At 39.5% G+C, this 20,000-nt stretch overlaps 1 protein-coding gene across 2 annotated transcripts in view; it reads left to right on the forward strand.

The window, feature by feature from the left end:
• The window catches only part of PDE7B (phosphodiesterase 7B), a 2,106,446-nt gene that overhangs the window by 891,429 nt on the left and 1,195,017 nt on the right, over positions 1-20,000 (forward strand). The gene's annotated exons all lie outside the window — the stretch shown is intronic.

A 20,000-nucleotide genomic window follows, 5' to 3' on the forward strand; every position in this document is an offset into this window, starting at 1 on the left:
TTTTGTTTGTGTATATATGTGTGTGCGTGTGTGTGTATATTTGTGTGTGTGTATATACGTGTGTGTGTGTGTGTGTGTGTGTGTGTGTGTGTGTGTGTGTATGTTAATGCCTGTGAGTGTGTTTGGGAGGGAGGCTTGCAGACCTCTCATCTCCCCTAGGCTAATAATCATAGGCTGTAATATCGGGCGGCATAGACCTCTAGAAACCTCAGACACTTTTTAAATATTACTCTCTAGAACCTTAGAAAGTTAATAGAACAACCCATTTTGCAACAAGAAGCTTCAAATGAGTAATAAGAAGTATGAAACTCTTATGTGTGCCATTATTACTGAGTGTATTCATCCAGGACAGTGACACTGCGAGTAGAAGATTCAAAATAAATGACATTTTGTAAGAGACATTTTGGGAGAGCTGAGAGGCATGTAGATGTGTCTGTCTGTGTTTGTATGTCTGAGCTTGAATGTGTGCGTGTGTGTCTGGGGGTGCCATTGCCAATCTGATCCATGGCCCACCAGCAGTGTTTACCCTAACAAACAGAGTTTTACTGCTTCTGGTTATCATTGAGCAATTCAGATACATTCAGATAAGCTAATAATGAGGACCTTCCTTCCACTTATCTGTTTTGGCCAAGTTCTTTCTAAATCCATTGTCTATTGCATAGAAGAATATATGACTTAAATCAAGTTACAGTGAACTTGTATGCAGTAGTCTTAACCAGATAAGAAAGAAAAAGCATTAAGCTATTTTGTAGTAGTATAAACAACTGAGGTAATGATAATATATAGTAAGAGAGGCCAGAGTCTAACTGTCTCATTTGACACCTTGTGCAGCTCCCTGGTCTGGCGCCCCTCAACCTTAAGTTGAGTAGAAATAAAAGAGTTGTTGTTTAATTTGTCATTTCTCCTTTCTCTCCTCAGGAGGAATGTCAGGCTCCTCATGTTCTTCATGTAACAGCAAAAAAAAAAGATAAAAGAAAAATTCCATTCCCTGATCTGGCACTCTTCGGCTAAGAAGGTTCTAACACCCTCCTGCTTTACTCAATAAAAAATGGGAAAAAATGGATCTGCTGCTCATGCCCGCTAATACCATGTGTCCAGGTCGACTTCCCTTTCATGTTGAGAATTGCAATAAAAAAGTGGAAATTCCGTTATCAAATACTGAGAGACTTGAACTGACTGAACTCAACAGTGAAAGCATAACAAAGTAATTTTCTGCATACTAATATAAACAAATTTGGATGGCAGAAGAATCTTGCTGGTATCATGGCTGCTAATAGCAGATGATACATTTCAGTTTAACGGGACTTTTTCATTGTGTAACAGCAAATTGAATGAGTTTTGTACATTAAGTAATGCAAGGCACTCATTTAATCAACACATGATTATTCAAACCTAAAACAAAGTCCTGAAATATTGAAAGTGACATTTTCAAGGTGGCAAAATGCAAAAACATTTTTTGTAGAGTGCAAGATCCATGCAGTCCCCAGTAAAAGAGCAAGTCCCTACACTCCAATCTCTTTCTCTCTCTCTCTCTCTATATATATATATATATATATATATATATACACACACACACACACACACACACACACACACACACACATCATAAGAACTGAAAGAATAGCCCAGACAAGCTAGACTCTTCACTGTTTAATACCTTAACTCTCCTGTAGCTGATGCCCATGGGATACATGCAAATGATCCCTGAAAGCTTAAGATCTGTGGCTTAACAGGGTAACATTAACCCAGAAATTATAATTTTTCACTTTCCGGGACACAAAAGTATGTGAAAAAGAACTGTGGAGTTATTGTCACAAAATCTAATGAAGTCTTTGTTGCTTTGCATGAAAGGCAAAAGAGCAAAATTCATATGAGTGTACCTGTGGCTCCTCTTGCCATATCATGGTGGTATTGTTACTGTCGTAGATGCTACACAGGTTTACAGGTTCTAAGGGGGATTTTATGAACTAAACCAAAAAAATTGCAAAGCTCATTTTAAAATGAGCATTTACTATTGCCCCTTTCATGTTAGACTAACATAAACGTTTTGTTGGTGCCTTTCTCTCCCATCATAATCCACCCTCCTTACAGTTTATTTAAAAAAAAAACTTCATAAAGGTAATATAAAAATAACATTTTAATACTTATTAAATTATTCTGAAGGCCTTCGAGTTGGTGGTATCTCTGGTCAGGCAATACAGAAAATTCTGTAAATTTACATACATGAAATCTGCTCAGGCAAGCCGACCAGTGGTACACCAACACCATGTACAAGTCGAGTAAACCCAAAGTGCGTTTAATATACTATATACAGAAAATTATTTTTTTTATTTTCTGATGGCACTGAATTTAGTTTAGATTTAAAAATACAGTAGCTCTGCACCTGGTGTACTAGATACCAAAATAGTCAGGCCTTATTCTGACTGATTTGAGGTCAAAAGAACAAAAACAGCAAAGCTGAGTGTTGTTGATGAACAAAGTTTGTCAGAATTGCCATGATTAAAAAAAAACATAATCGGGAACAAATTGCTTTATGTGGGGCTTCAATCTCCTTGCAGGCAGAGACCTGGCGTGCCACCTGTCTAACGTGATCAGATCCAAAAACATTGTATAGGTTCTAGAAGAAAAGTTTTTCACTGAATCACATTTGACAAAACATAATTCATCCAATGTTTAATCAACATTAAAACCTGCAAACAAAATAAGTAAACGTAAACACTGCCAGAATTATTGCATCATGAGCCCATTTTAAATGATTCTATTTAATTAGTCTTGTTGTAGTTTTTTTTTTTTTTTTGGTCTGAAAAAGTGGGTGGTTGAACCAGTGAAAGCACTCACCATATTATTAAATATTTTATCCACTAACTCTGGTCGTGTTTCAGTTAGCTTAATTTGTTTGCATTTTATTTATTTTTTGGTCATTTATAAGTGAACAATTAAAAACTACTCGACTATGATTTGTGCCCATATTTATTTTTGTTATTGATAGTAGTATTACTTTTAATTCTAATGCATGTATAACACATCTATAGCAATGTCCAAAGGGTGAATACAGTACCAAGACAGTGTGTCTCAATCAGACCTGCAGTGCATGTGTGTGCTCTATTGCTCCACAGGTTGTTTCCTCGAATCTGAATGATTTACATATTACAAACTCGGTCAATGAGCAGCACAATTATTCATCTGCAATTAAAAAATCTACTTGTTTTTGAAAGTTTAAAAAGCACTTTCTCACCCCTGCTTTTCCTGTTATTTTTTAAACTGATGGATATGCCCTTTGAGAGCATCTGTAGCATACCACTTCACCGACTGCACATGTGGACCAATGTTCTAGTGATATGTCATCCTGTTCATACATAATTAAGCAGAGATAATGCCTGATTTTTTTTTTCTTTGCTCACTGCTCGATAAGCCCAGGCTTCTTCATCTCCCTGTTTAACAAAATATTTTGATTGTATAATTGATTCATTAATCATTATTTATTGTGTAATTGAGGAGAAGCACTTGTATAAATGAAGCGGTTTGGTGCAAGAAAGTTATTCCTTGAAGGTGTAAGCCGATGTACCAGAAGCTTTGGCTGCTGAACTGCTTGGTTCCAGTGTATTTTTTAAACTACAAAGACTCGAGTATACCCACTTATAGCATTACTACAAAGACTCAAGTATGCCCAGTTATAGCATTACTACAAAGACTCAAGTATGCCCACTTATAGCATTACTACAAAGACTCAAGTATGCCAGGTTATAGCATTGCTACAAAGACTCAAGTATACCCACTTATAGTATTACTACAAAGACTCAAGTATGCCCATTTATAGCATTACTACAAAGACTCAAGTATACTCACTTATAGCATTACTACAAAGAATCGAGTATACTCACTTATAGCATTACTACAAAGACTCGAGTATACCCACTTATAGCATTACTACAAAGACTTGAGTATATGCACTTATAGCATTACAACAAAGACTCGAGTATACCCACTTATAGCTTTACTACAAAGACTTGAGTATACTAACTTATAGCATTACTACAAAGACTCGAATATACCCACTTTTAGTATTACTACAAAGACTCGAATATACCCACTTTTAGTATTACTACAAAGACTCTAATTATGCACACTTTTAGAATTACTACAAAGACTTGAGTATACCCACTTATAGCATTACTACAAAGACTTGAGTATACCCACTTACAGCACTACTACAAAGACCTGAGTATATCCACTTACGGCATTACTACAGAGAATCTAGTATACCCACGTATAGCATTTCCTTTCAGAGCCAGTTCTCCAATTGGTTTACTGGTCTGATAATATAAAATACTTCACAAATTAAGCTAACATATAGACACTGGGGATGCTACTACATTGAAAAGTTAGAAGAAATAGTATTTATTTTCATGTTCTGTAATAATTTTCAACTAAAATTCTAGTTTTGTTTTAATTTCATTTTAACAAATACCAGTGACAAAATCAGTACAAAACAAGACCACTAGGTACTTGTATATATACTGCTAATTTAGTGCACAGCACAGAAAAAAAGAATAGAGTGCAGCCTTGTTTCTGTATTTCAAGGTTACTACATCACTCAAGCTTAGGAATGACCTTCAATGTCTGGGTCCTAGCTGAATTCTGTCCAAGGTTTTTCATTGCTGCACTTTGGCAATGAAAGTGCCTGACAAAGCACATGGTAACCTGATTATATAGCCAGAGAACTGATCTGCTTAAACACCATGAATACAAATGAACTGTGCATTGAAACAGATGTCTGCTTATTTCACTGAAACATTAGTCTGGGATTTACATGTATACATGTCTTACAAGTGACTGTACAACATTTTAGCAGACTAGTCTATTCTAACAATCTAGACCTTACAGCAGAAGGAAATTTCTGCTATTTCATGCAGCTGTTTAAAGTCTATGCTGTCTGTGATATTAAGCAGACCTGTAAATGTATATGCCAAAGGAACTAATGTAGCAATAAGTGGGTTGTCTGTTGACAGTTGTACACAAATGATGATCATTTGGACTTTTGTATTTATTGTGGTGCACATTTCCAAATCTTTTGTTGATAATAGTAATTATAAGAACTGTGAGAGCGACAAAGTGACCTATGTGCTGGTTATCCACTGTCTGATTTGTCCACTTGCCTTTTCCTCCCATTTATGGATGCAATCAAACAGTTTCTTATGCAAGATGTAAATTAAGAGCTCACCTATGCATCAGTGCTGCAAATGGTTGCACAGTAATATTAATGTTCACAGTGTTCTATTGTACACAGCTTTTTGTATGAACCTAATGTTTAATTGTTATGGTTATTTACCCCTTAGACCCCTGACTCATGGTCTCAAACAGCCACCTCAGCTTCATACTTGTTCTCACAGTTTTGTTTTTGCTGCCCATAATCATAATGAAAGGAGATCACTATAAAGGGGTGCAGCTAGAGCCATCACCCACCAGGAGGTGGCCACACTGAATGAGCCTTCAGTACATCTCATATGGGGATAAATAATCACTTCTGAAGAGCTAATCTATAGCAGCTGCTCATTGCTGTCAGTGTGAGGTGGCATGCAGACATAACTTAGTTTTACAGAAGGAAGATCATTTCAGATGGAATAATGCCAAATGTTCTTGTGGTTCTTGATGTTGCTGGTACAGTTTATTACTAATGCTGATGTTCTTTTCCCCAGGATGGTATCATGATTACAGCAGTCTGTCATGCTTGATAGAAAGATATTCTAAAGCCACCAGTATACCCATAACAAACCAGTCAACTTCAGGCAGACAGCTCCTTTTGTGCTGTTCAGGCCCTCCTGCCTGGCTGAACTCTGATAGCTAGTTTCTGTTCCTCATAGGGTGAATCATATTAGAATATTTATTCTGAAACTGACTATGCTAATAAACAAGGTCATTATTCTAACATCTGAGATGTGTCAACTTGCAGGTAAGAATAATTATTAAAATGATGCAGGAGGTGGTACTTTCTGCATGGGGTTTGGGAGCTTCATCTCCTACACAGAAAATAACCATTGTTAAGTTGCTTGTATGTAGTTTGCATATTTTCTCTTGCAATTCCATAACTCATAATTAAGACATTCAGGATGTAAAAGGGAGGGTGCCACTGACTTGGGACATAGTCCTACAGTTCTAGTACAATTGATATATGTTTATGAGTCTTGACATCAAGCCATCATTTAATAAGTTACAGTGCCCTTTGTTAAGGGAGGTGCCAAAAGTGCTACTCATGATGGTTTTCATTTAAGTAGTACAATTGCATCAGTGGTTAATACTATCTCATCAAAAAATTAGTAGTGGCAAAAGAGTCAAGGTGGAGTGCCTTCCACCTAGCTAGCCCTTCACCATATCTACTTTGTATACTAAGTGACTGTTGACAGCTATTAATGGGATACGTACCATGGAGGTGTGGCCAACATCTCCTGAGTTCAGCTTGTTTCTCAGTGATGGAATGATCATAGTGATTAACCTCCAAACTTTACTGTATTCTTATTAGAGTACCTCCCAAAGGTATGGGAAGTAAACAAGCAGGAGATCGAATCAACAGAGACAGAAGCAATTAAATGAAACTCTAATCCAGTTAAAGATAACATAGCAGTGTCAATATAAGTCATACAAATTTTCATAGAATAGTTAAGAATTATGATGCCAAGTAAGAGTAGTATAGTGGAGATGACATCGTAACACTTAACTGTTATGATGCCATTTAATAACAGAATACTGGAGATGGTGAACTTGAAAAATGGTACTTGTTATACTTCCTAAATGTTCTATTATGCCAGTTAAGTTTAACCTGCTAGGTAATTCATAGCAATTAACCATTCTAATGGAGCTCTTTTTTCAGGCTCTTTGTGAAAAATAACTTTGCTCAGTTAAACTTTCCCTATAAACAGTGTGAATGAATAAATTCTGTCCATGTATTTGTTTTATTTGCAGCATTATGCACTTTCTCAGTTTCTACACCTTTCATTTAGGCAACAGTATTCATAACTACCTAAAAATGGCAAGTACTTTATGGAAAGGCATTTCAAAACCATGTTATCATACAGTACCAGTCTTCATAGCATATTTCATGATATACTTTATATACCTGCCCCACTCTTTTTCTTCCCAAATATTTTTACTGAATTTCAATATTTAATCTAATGAATCATAAGTGTTAAATAGAAACAGAACAGTTGCGAGAACTATGCAAAACAAAGTGAAAATTTTAGCTTGCTACTGATCCCCCACCATACCCCAAGATTCTCACTACACCTTTCTAAACATACTGGAAAATATTAAGATAGAACCAAACACCCTAATACTGGGTGATTTTAACTACCCTGCCATTAACTGGGAAAACTACTCATGTCACAACACTTTGCGCAATGGTTCTTGGAATTCATAAATTCCAACGCCCTGGATCAACTAATCCATAGTCCCACCAGGGGCTCCAATATCCTAGACCTGGTCATTACCAACATGGGAAATCAATGCTCCATACCTATGGTCACCCCCTCGTTAGTCAGGTCTGACCATAAGCTAATCACCCTTAACATCCACATCCCACCCCACCCCCAGTAAAGAAACCACCATAAAAAACTTCTCCAAAGCCAACTTCATGCTACTCAAGTCAGAAGTGACAAACTTCATGACACCCATGCAGACGGGAACTGAAAGTTCAACTACTGAATCCTACACTAAGGCACTGTACGAGCACATCCACTCATGCATGAATCGTGCCATCCCAAATAGAACCAAAATGCTCTCATCCAAAAAGGAAGCCAATCTGGTGGTCCCCTGCCATAAACAAACTTTACAACAAAAGGAAGAAACTTTTGCAGAAAAGAGGAAAATCCCAGGATGCAAGAAACTCCCTTACTAGCCTCAGTAAGAAACTGAGATGCCTCATAAAATCCTCCAAAGCTAGTTACGAAAATAAAATTGCCAAAGATTCCAAAGACAACCACAAAGCATTCTATAACTATGTCAAGAATCTAAATGGCAATGCTCAGATCTGCTCTGAGCTAAAACAGAATGGCATTAAATATACTGATCCGAAGGATATTGCCAATATCCTGGCAGATCGATTCAGTGCCAACTTCACCGCCCTCTCACCCCCTAAATGGCCCATCTCAATACCGGAAGATTGCCAAATTCCAGTAATAATGGCACACAGGTACAAAACGCACTCTCTAAAGCCAAGAATACAGCATCCATGGGACCAGATGACATCCCGGGCTGTGTACTACATGAACTACAATATGAACTGGCACCTCACCTAAGTGTCATGTTTAATCATAGCCTCACCTCAGGTTTCGTGCCCACTGAGTGGCGCAGAGCTACAGTTATCCCAATCCACAAGGGGGATCCACCTTGGATCCTGGAAACTACTGCCCCATCAGTCTGACAAGCCTTATCTGCAAGGCCATGGAGCGTATTATCATGGAACTTATAAACAAAGGCATTGGCACCCTTCAAACACTGGACCCCACCAAGTTTGGGTTTGTGAAGGGCCGATCTTGTCTCCTGAACCTGATTGACTTCTTTGAATCAGTCTCCAGAGCCATGGACAAGGGTAAGGTGGTCCACACAGCCTATCTAGACCTTGCCAAGGCCTTTGACACCATCCCCCACTCTGGAATCATAGATAAACTTACTAAGTTGGGCATTAATCCCTATGTCACCCAATGGGTTGCTAAATGGCTTACTGACAGAACCCACACTGTAAAAGTAGCCGACTCCAAATCCAGCTCCAGACAAGTGACAAGTGGAGTACCTCAGGGTTCAGTCCTGGGGCCACTCTTGTTTGGCATCTACTTCTCTGAAGTACAGGTCAATGCTAAGAGACTCTGGCTAACAAAGTTTGCAGATGACTGCAAACTGGGAGCCATTATTGAATCCCCAAATGATGTGGATACTCTACAAAAGGGTCTTACAGAAACAGATGCTTGGTGCCAGAGCCATGTGCTCAAGCTCAATGCCAAGAAATGTATTGTTATCCCCTTTGAGAAAAAACATGTATCCATGAATTACCATATAGGTGGCAGTACACTAAACACAGAAAGTGTGATAAGAGACTTAGGGACACAGGTGGACAGTGGTCTCACCTTCGATAACCACATTGCCACAACAGTCAGGAAATCCTTCTATGTGGCACACCTCATCACAAAGGGCTTTTCATCCAGAAAAAAGGAGGTCATTGTCCCACTGTACTCATCCCTCATTAGACCCATTATAGAATACAACACCCCATTTGGTATGTACCTCTCAAGACATCTGCAACAACTGGAAAGGCCTCAGAAATACCTCACTAAAAGAATCACAGGCCTAAAGCAGATGCCCTACACTGACCGCCTTAAAAAACTCCAGCTATACTCTGTCACATATCGTCTACTCAGAGGCAATCTCTGCTTAACATACAAGGCCATGTCAAACCCAGAGCTGTTGGACATGCTACACTTAAAGAAATCCCAATCCCTCAGAGCTACACGCTCCAGGGATCTAAACCTTATCACAATAAACAAAACATGCTGGAGGGATAGGTTCCTGACCCAGAGACTCCCCAGACTCTGGAATAGATTGCCCATACATGTCAAGCAGAGTGCCTCTTTGGACCTCTTCAAGAGGAACCTTGATGACTGGATGGGAGAAAGGAAATTCACCCCAGGGATCACGTCAGTTGCCCTGCTAGACAGGAATCCAGGAAAGTAAATAATGTGGGAAGAAATAGCCAGGGAATTGTTATGGCTAGGCTTGTATAGGCCCTAGGGTTTATAGACTAGTACCAACCTCTGAACCTATGAACCTATGAGACATCATAACATCCCAGGCTGCATTTTACATAGCCTATCTTGACCTCGGCAAAGCTGTCAACACCATCCCCCATTCTGGAATTATAGCTAAACTCACTAAACTAGGTATAAATCCCTACGTCACAAGATGGGTTGCCAACTGGCTCACTGATAGAACCCACACTGTAAAAGTTGCAGACTCCAAATCTGACTTCAAACCAGTGACAAGTGGAGTACCACAGGGCTCAGTCCTGGGACCTCTCCTGTTTGTTATCTACTTCTCTGAAGTACAGGCTAACACAGAAGGCCTTTGGCTAACAAAGTTCGCAGATGACTGCAAACTAGGAGCCATATTCTAGCCCCCAAATGATGTGGACATTCTACAGAAGGGCCTCACTGAGACAAATGCCCGGTGTCAGAGCCATGACCTCAAGCTCAATGCCAAAAAGTGCATTGCCATCCCCCTTGGTAAAAACTCTCTGCCCATGAACTACCACATAGATGGCAGTCTACTCAATGCTGAATGTGTGATAAGAGACCTTGGGACCCAGGTGGGCAGTAATCTCTCCTTTGATAATCACATCGCCACAATAGTCAGAAAATCCTTCTATGTGGCACACATCATCACCAAAGTGTTCTCATTCAGGAAAAAAGAGGCCATTGTTCCCCTCTACTCAACAATCATTAGACCCATTATAGAGTACAATGTCCCTTTTGGAATATACCTCACAAGACATCTGCACCAGCTGGAAAGGCCACAGAAGTACCTCACAAAGAAGATTACTGTCCTCACACAGATGCCCTACACTGACCGTCTCAAAAACTCCAGCTTTACTCCATAGCATATCGCCTACTCCGAGGTGATCTCTGCCTAACATATAAAGCTATGTCAAACCCAGAGCTGTTGGACATTCTGCACCTAAAGAAATCCCAATCCCTACAAGATACACACTCTAGGGACCTAAACCTTGTTACCACAATAAACAGGGCATGCTGGAGGGATAGATTCCTGTCCCAGAGACTTCCCATACTCTGGAACAAGCTACCCATCTATGTCAAGCAAAGTTCATCATTAGCACTCTTCAAGAAAAATTTTGATGAGTGGATGGGAAATAGGAAATACACCCCGGGGATCACTTCTGTGGCTCTGTTGGACAGGGCCACAGGAAAATAACTTTCTTGGATGGTGTAAACTAGGGAACCTTGTTGGCTAGGCTTACTTAAGCCCTTGGGCCAATAGCCTAGGACCTACCTATGAACTATGAACCATTCAGCTGCCTATTCAACCAAAGCCTGAGTACCGGTTTCATCCCAGCCAAGTGGAGGACAGCCACTGTCACTCCTTTCCATAAAGGTCGAGCGTCCAACAATCCAGGAAATTATAGACCCATCAGCCTAACTAGCCTGATCTGCAAGGCTATGGAGCGGATTATCATGGACCTCATTAACAAAGACATTGGCAACCTCCAAACACTCAATCCCACACAGTTTGTTTTCATCAAGGGGAAGTCATGCCTGTTAAATTTGGTTGACGTCTTTTAGACAGTCACCAAAGCCATGGATGAGGGAAGATGGTGCACACAGCCTACCTTGACCTGGCCAAAATCTTTGATACTATTCCCCACTTGGTTATAATAGATAAACTCTCTCAACTAGACATCAATCCATATGTTACCAGATGGGTAGCAAACTGGCTCACTGATAGAACCCACCTAGTCAAAATGGGGAAGCCATCTCAAGGGGTAGACCCATAATGAGAGGTGTACCCCAGAAATCAGTTTGGCATATACTTTTTTGAGATGCAGGCCAAAACCAGTGGGCTATGGCTGACTAGGTTTTCAGATGACTGCAAGCTGGGTGCTGTCATCAATTCCTCTAGTGATGTGGATATCCTCCAAGAGGGTCTCACTCAAACAAATGACTGGTGCCAGAAACATGCTCGCAAACTGAATGCCAAAAAATGCATCATCATCCCCTTTGCAGAGAGTGACGTCCCCACAAATTATAAAATTTATAACAAGGTCCTAAGCATGCAATCAGCCGTGAGGGACTTGGGCACCCAGGTTGATAGCAAACTGACTTTTGACCACCATATTGCTTCCATTGTACGGAAAGTTTTCTACATGGCCCACCTCATTAGTAAGGGTATCTCATCCAGGGATAAGGTGGTCATAACATCTCTGTATTCTTCCCTTATAAGACCCATTATTGAGTACAGTGCCCCTAAGCATGTACCTCACAAAGCACATGCAGCAGCTGGACAGACCACAGAGGTTCCTCACAGGAGAATCCACAGCCTCAAACATCCACCCTATACAGATAGGCTAAAGGCCCTGTCCTGTTATTCAGTCTCATACAGACTCCTCAGAGGTGACTTGTGTCTGGCATACAAAGCAATTTCAGACCCCACCTTGATGGAACTGCTGCATATCCGCAAGTCAAGCTCCACTCGAGTAACCAGCATGTGCAACCTCATCCTGGTCTGTGACATCAAAAGGACTTGTTGGCAGGACATATTTTAGTCCTAGAGACTCCCCCTTCTGTGGAATAGACTCCCTCTCCACATCAAGCAGAGTACCTCATTAACCCTTTTTAAGTGCAACCTGGATAAATGGATGGAGAACAGAAAACACCCCCCCTGGTATTCCACCTGTGTCCCTGCTGGACAGGAGCATTGGGTGCTGACTTGTCAGAACATGGGCTAAATTCTTGGCTAGGCTTTTAAGGATCTCAGGATCAATAGCCTACTAACTTGCTATGATCCTTGACCTTTGTTTTAAAGGCCATACAGAAACAGCAGTTAACAAGGTCCTGCTTCAATTAAGGCACTACTACAAAATGGTTACCTTAATCTCATCTGAAGAGACAGCAGCCGTTCAAAGAAGGTTATTTTGTCAGAATCAGTGTGGTCCACATGTAATAGCTCTTAACTCTGCCACTAACACTTGCATGCTTACAAATCACAGAATAAAATTTGAAGATGTATATATTCTGTATTACTCATAACCTGTCACTGTCCTGCAGCACACTGGATTACTGTTACAGACGGAGCAACCTCACTGTTGGGAGGGTGGCCTAATGGTTAAGGTGTTTGCCTTACAAGCACAAGGTGCAGGGTTTGAGCCTCACAAGGGATAATTGGCTAAGCTTAAAATGGCTCGCAAGAGCAGTTAGCTTAATACTCACCTATGAAGAGTAAACCTTCAGTGAGCTGCCCTTATTGTCTAAACTCGCAATCAAAATGCTTTGTTATTTGATCAGAGGCAACAATAAGGATGCCTCAACACATGGAACCTCTTTGGATGAGCCATCGGATAGCCTTTATTAAGGGTCTATATTAGAACACCGAATGATCAAAATCGCAAATGCTCTAATGAGCGAAAATGCCAGACCTCGAAGTGCTTTTTTTTGGGATTGCAGTACAGTGAAGATTGGAATATTTGCCCTTTCTTCACTGTAGTGCGATCTCGGAGTTGGAATATATATTTAGTGGGGGGGGGGGCACAGCTCCCACAATAAAGAGTTTGAGGTCCAGCATTTTCGCTCATTACAGTGTTGGTGATTTTGAATGTTCGGTGTTCTAATATAGACCCTTTATTAAGGCTGGGCACATGTGTTGGAATCAACGACCCATGGACCTAAGAAACCATAACACTACATGTTTTTCAAGATAAACAAAATGAATATCTTTTTGCTGACCATGAATGAAAATACGAGTGAGATAGGAGCTATTGTAAGTTGACAATTGCTTATTTTAAGATGTCAAAAATATCCAAATCTTGTTGTAGGTAATCTAAAGTTACAAATTTAATTGAATTTTATGATCAGGTCATCTGTAATGGATCTGAAACTTACTGTAGGGGTTGTATATTCAGATCTTGCTAATGGATTTTATACTTTATCATATCATTCAACATATAAAGCCTTGGTAAAGTATAAATTCTATATCTATTTGATTAAATGAATTATAAAATGGATATCCAAAAGAACCTAATGTATCTCAGTGAAAGGTACTAAATCTGATTTTCCACCATTTTTTGTAATTAACTCCAAAATCAGTGTTGGGACCATTTCAGTTTAATTTCTTTTTTCAACCAGTCATTTACATTCTGCCAGTTGGAGTAAGAAATATACATCTGACTGAAATTTTGGATTCCCTGCATCTTCTGACAATAGTTATGTGAAAATCAACAAATTCTTAAATGAATTTTACAAATGGCTACTTAATACGGTCTTAGACGAAGTACTGATAAATGTGAGCTTATTTATTTTGGTAAATCAGCTATAATAAAACCAACACTTTTAAATGGACATATAATTGAAGTAACTAATGATTATAAGGACTCTGGATTTATAATAAATAATAAGACTTCTTTCCATGAAAAATGTGGGCTCGTGTTTAGAACCTTAATACTGGCAGATGAAAAGCACTTGATAGTATTATATAAGACATACATAAGACCACTGTCAGAATAGAACAATGCAGTCTGTTTATAGAAATGCTTGAGCTGGTGTAAAAAGCATTTACAAGATGTATATCTACTGTTAAAAATGTAACATATAAAAAGAGATGCATTGAAATTAAAATTACATACACTACTTTATAGATTTGTTAGAAGTAAAGTTATTCTAGCTAACAATGCCTTTAAATATGATTTTCTTCAAGCACGTCTAAACTTTAAACTGTAATTTAACAAGACATAAGCATAAAGGAATTATTTTTTAATTAATCCCTTTAAAACTGCATTAAGAGGGAATTATATCAGACAAGTAATTCCTAGAAAATGGAACAGAATACTGTATAGTGTTAGAATTTAAAAAAATTCTGTTTTTTTAAGAAAATATAGATGAATGGTTTGGTAATGATGTTTTCTAACCCTCACTTTAAGGAGTCAGTCTTTCCTGGAGAGCTCTTGGCTATTGCATACTGGATGCAAGAACTTATGAACGTACGAACTGATGAATGCATAGGATTTAACAATACTATATGGCAATGGGAATTGTGTATCGATTCTCTTAAATTATCTCTAAAGTACTTTTTTCTCTTTTTCTCCAGTTGTATAGTTGCTTTTTTGATTGATTGTTCTAACCTTTTTTTTCTCGTTACCTTATCACCAAAGTGCATACAAGAAATGCATACTATAGTGCATCTAGAAGAGTGTGAAACCATGTTTGTATCAACTGCGTAACATCTGCCAGCTGTCTGCAATTCCAGAATTGCTTGAATACTAACATATATGTGTTCTAGTATAAGTAAATGCTGTAGTTATGTTTATTGGTAACCTGGGCAATCTCCTAGTTGGCACCCAGAGCTGAGGATAAAAAAATGCTTACTGCTTTCAGAAATTGTAGCAAAGAGCTTGTTTAGTTCTTTGTACAATTCCTAAAACATACACATACACGCACTCTCACACACACACACACACACACACACACACACACACACACATGAGCTCACATACTTGGCAAGCAGTCACTGAAATCATTTATGCAGCCAAGATCTCAATCACATCTTGTTAAATGATTGCCAAATTAACTTGCAATTGTAAATACAGGTTGATAGTTGAGCCCAGCTATGTAACAATAGGAAACATGGCATTTACAGGAGTTGATATCTACATTATATTAACAATTGTGTGCCTTAAAATTAACTAATATCTGTCTTTTTGTAACTCTCTCTATTCTTCAGTGTGCTTTGTCACGGCCAAAAATTATCATTACACTAACCCACCCACCAAGCTGTTTAATTAATAAACAAATAAATAAGCAAGTAATTAAATCAAATTCATGTTTAGTAGCCTTATAGAATGAATGATTGCAAATTCCATTCTTATCAGCTATAGAAGTCCGTAGTAAAATACTGATAAAATGTGTCCACATGGAAAATCTAAGCAAGGAATATAAAGATGATCATACTGCCCTAGAACAGTACATACTCCAAAAGTATAAATTAGATATGTGTTTATATAATTAGTAATTAGCTATTTATTCATAAAATGGACATGCTGCACCTCAGAAAATCCAAATCCCATCGAGCTACGCGCTCGAGAGACTTGAACCTCAGCACTGAAATAAATAGGACATGCCGCAACAGCATGGCAACCAAAGAAAGAATGAAAACTCGCCTCTTGGTGCTGAATTTGTTTGATTAATGAAAATTGCTGTACTTCCACGTCTTGGATTATTTTTATCTTAATCACAAATTCCTTCTGACATATGGGAAAACTAAGAGACTTGTAAGTGGAATTATCCAATCAACCTTTTTCAGCCCCAACCTGGACCACAGAGTTGCTGCTGTCAATGCTTCACAGTGCAATAAGCCATCCTGTATAGTGATGCCAGCAGTACTTACTGTATCGGCTGTGATAGCAAGGTGAATGCATTTCTTAAAAGTAAACAAGAAGAAAGAAAGAAGAAAGAAAAAGGGCACCTGAATACTCCTGGTAACACACACAAGTGCTTTACTATACTGCATACAGTGTGTGTCACATTTTATAAAAGTATTATTGAAAACAAAAATGTTTTCCTTAGTTACCTCCTTCCTTCTTTCCTGTTCCCCTCTCCTTAATGTTCTTCCAAACATTAATGACATGAAGTAAGGCATATGTTTTGGAGTCCCCAACAAGTTTAGCAAAGTAAAAAAAAGTCCAATATTTGAAAGTTTTTTTCTTCTGCCATATTTCATAAATGGCAGAAGAAAATGGCTGAATTTTGTTATTTGCTAGTAATTACAGGTGTGGGGGTAGCCACATTCATTGATTTCCTGTCCTTGCATATTTAAACTGGTGCATGTGAAATAATTCCTGCTTTAAAACTTCAGCTTGGCAAGCTAAGAACTTGGTTATATTCAACTGGACGTATAAGAGAATTTAAGTACCTTTTTATGCACTTTTTTTTTTTAAAAAATACAGTATTTAAATTGATTTAAACTGTGTATGAAGGAGTGTTGAAGGAATTTTTAACTGGTTATTCTGCTCTTCAGTTATTCCCACCCACCCGCCCTGTTTTTGTTTTGGTGTTAATCTTAGTGGCATTGAAACTGCCCGCCCCTCAGCCTGCCTCTGGGCCCATCTCATTTGCTCACTCAACTGAGTGCAGTGAGATCATATTCTGATTTCAGGCACTCCTACTGTGTACAAAGAGAGCATCTGGGAAATAGAAAAAAAAAAAAATTAAGCTTATTTCCTGCCTTTCTTGTTAAGTGGTACAGACTATTTGTAGGCTTCTGAGCACCCAAGCCCTTCTGTGTTTGAGGGAAGCCTTCTAGCTTGTTTTTTTTTTCTTGTAACTAGCCAGTTTTCTAGTTTCAGCACTCAAATCTGTTTCTTTGATCTCAGCACTTGTTCAGAAAAAAAAAAAAAATTTAATCTGCTTTTACTGTACTTGTGTTTCTACCTACTTCTTTTTACTTTTGCATCATCTTAAAATACTCAATTGTATTTATTACTGCTTGGTGTAACTCATTCTAAGCCTTTTGGTTTAAACACTTGGGCTTCGGACCAGTTAGTTGTTTTGCACTGAGAGGTTTGTGGTCTGCACTGTTGTGGCAGAACAGGTAGCTTACATCCTTCTAGGTTGAGAACTGCTGATTGAGGGCTCAGTGTCTGTTATTCTAAAAGTGTATTAATTCTGGTTTAAGCACTTGGGCTTTCAAGCCAGTTATTTTACATTAAGAGGGTTCGTGGTCTGCACTCTTGTGGGAGGAGAGGCTGGACTCTGCCCTTCTGAGCTGGGAATTTCTGGTTAAAGGCTTATAGTGCATGCATATCTGAACTGTTTCTTACTGAAGTTGGTGCCTTGTTTGCTGTGGCATAGACTGGATTCGGGCCTGCTGGATCTAGCTTTGTTTGTGTAACTTGAGCACTAATCCAGACATTCTCTAAAGTATTCAATGGTATTTATTACTGCTTGGTTGTAACTTGATTAAAGTGTAGCTATCATTCAAGTCTTTTGGATTAAGCACTTGGGCTTCAGACCAGTTGTTTTACATTAGGAAGGTTTGTGGCAAGCACTGTGGTGGCAGGACAGGTAGCTTTCATCCTTCTAAGTTGGGAACTGCTGATTGAGAGCCCAGTGTCCAAGTGTATTAGTTCTGGTTTAGGCACTTGGGCTTCAGGCCAGTTATTTTACATTAAGAAGGTTCGTGGTCTGCACTCTTGTGGGAGAAGAGGCTGGACTCTGCCCTTCTGAGCTGGGAATTTTCTGGTTAAAGGTTTATAGTGCCTGAATATTTGAACTGTATCTTACTGAAATTGGTTCACCTTGTTTGCTCTAGCATAGACTAGATCCAGGCCTACTGAATCTAGCTTTGTTTATATACTTGTTGTTGCTTGTTATTTCCCTGGAAGCTAATTCACCTAATACGCAACTTCTCAGCGCTTCTGTGGATCACTAGTGATATCTGCATTGCTTACTGTACTTATTTCCTTGTTTCACTTGAAAGAAAGTTACTGTTTGTCGTTTTTGCATTTAGTTACTTGTATCACATTGCACTCAAGTTACCTGGCACTTGCTCACTAAAGCAATTATATAAGTCAGCACTAAAAATTAAAAGCACTACACCCTCACTCCCCACTGGCCCTTGTTTTCAATTAAGGATTTCCCAATATTATTCTAGCATGTCCAAAGGTCAGTTGTCAATCTCCTCTCCGGTCCAGCTGGTGAATCTGGGAATCTTGAGGCAATGTTATAACTGCCTCATGTACACAGACAACCCTCTCCTCCTCCCACATAACACAAATACTTGCGAGAGATGCAGCTATTTAGCCAAACTGGAGGCTGAGCTCTCTCAACACAGGACTGGCAAGACCAGACAGGAGGAGAAGGCAACTACACACACCTCAAAACCAGCCTCACATAATGCTACCACTCCACTGAATCAAACACATAAACACACAAAGACATACTCGGAGGCTCTGAGTAAAAATTTACCTAAACAGCAGAGGCCTCCAAAGCAGACACCCAAACAACTGCTACCTCAAGACACCCCACAAGCAACACATAAACCACAAAAGCAGTGTGCAAAGCAGTCACAGCCCTTAAGGCCAAATACAACACCAAACATACTTGTCATAGGTGACTCCATAGTCAGACACACTGACGTCCCACTCACCAGGCTGAACAAGGAGAGGGTCACAGTAAGCTGCCTATCGGGCGCTAGAATCCGCCACATAACACAAGCACTGGGTCACTCCACAGCAAGTACAAATATGACACAGTCATTGTCCATGCTGGTGTGAACGACCTGAGACGTACCTCCCTGGACTGCATGAAAAGAGACATAGAGGAGCTCTCTGATTATGTAGCCCAAGCAGGTATGACCCTAACCCTGAGCAGTATCCTTCCTTCACCAAGAATGATGCCACAATATAGAGACAAGATGATCAGCTTTAACAATTGGCTTAATGTCTGGTGTCATTCAAAGGGGATCCAGTGTCTGTCTGCCTGGGATGACATGCTTGACAAGCCACGCTGCTTCAAGGGACGGCTTGCACCTGTCACCCCTGGGATTCCGGATATTGGCTAAGGCTCTTGCCACCCCATAGTGCCTTTTAGGCAAGGCTCAAATTCTAAACCTACCACCCTAGAAAACAAAATGGGAAGAAATTGAGGGTAATGCTGCTCAATGCCAGAAGTCTAAATCTCAAAATGCACGCACTCGAGGCCCTTCTCAGTATGGAGAACATCGATGTCTGTGCTGTAACTGAAACCTGGTTCAAGGCTCCTGAGAGCACCGCGGCACTATTAGGTCTTACCTGATATCATGCGTTCCGGCCCCAAAACCCGGCCCACTCCACAAAAGATGGGGGTGTATCCATATTCCTAAAGGATACTCACACCTCCAGGTTGGTGGCAACGCATGAAGCTCCGGAAACCATCCAGGTGCAACTAACAATAGGCAAAACTGCTCTACAAATTGTAGCATGCTACAGGCCACCCTCTCAAACTCAGGAACCCCACACAGCCTTCCTGAAGACACTGGAGGGTATAAATGTATCTCAAACACCATCATATTGGGTGACTTCAACTACCCGAATATAGACTGGGAACATTACTCAAGCCCTAACTTTCTAGCCCAACGGTTCCTGGAGTTCATAAATTCAAATGCCATGGAACAGCTAGTCACTGTTCCCACGAGAGGAGAAAATATACTAGATCTCATTGTCACAAACATGGGGACAAAATGCTCCACACCGGAAGTAT

The sequence above is a fragment of the Protopterus annectens genome, chromosome 1.part1, assembly GCF_019279795.1.
Source record: "Protopterus annectens isolate FY-2018-M chromosome 1.part1, PAN1.0, whole genome shotgun sequence".
In the NCBI taxonomy this organism is placed as follows: domain Eukaryota; kingdom Metazoa; phylum Chordata; order Ceratodontiformes; family Protopteridae; genus Protopterus; species Protopterus annectens.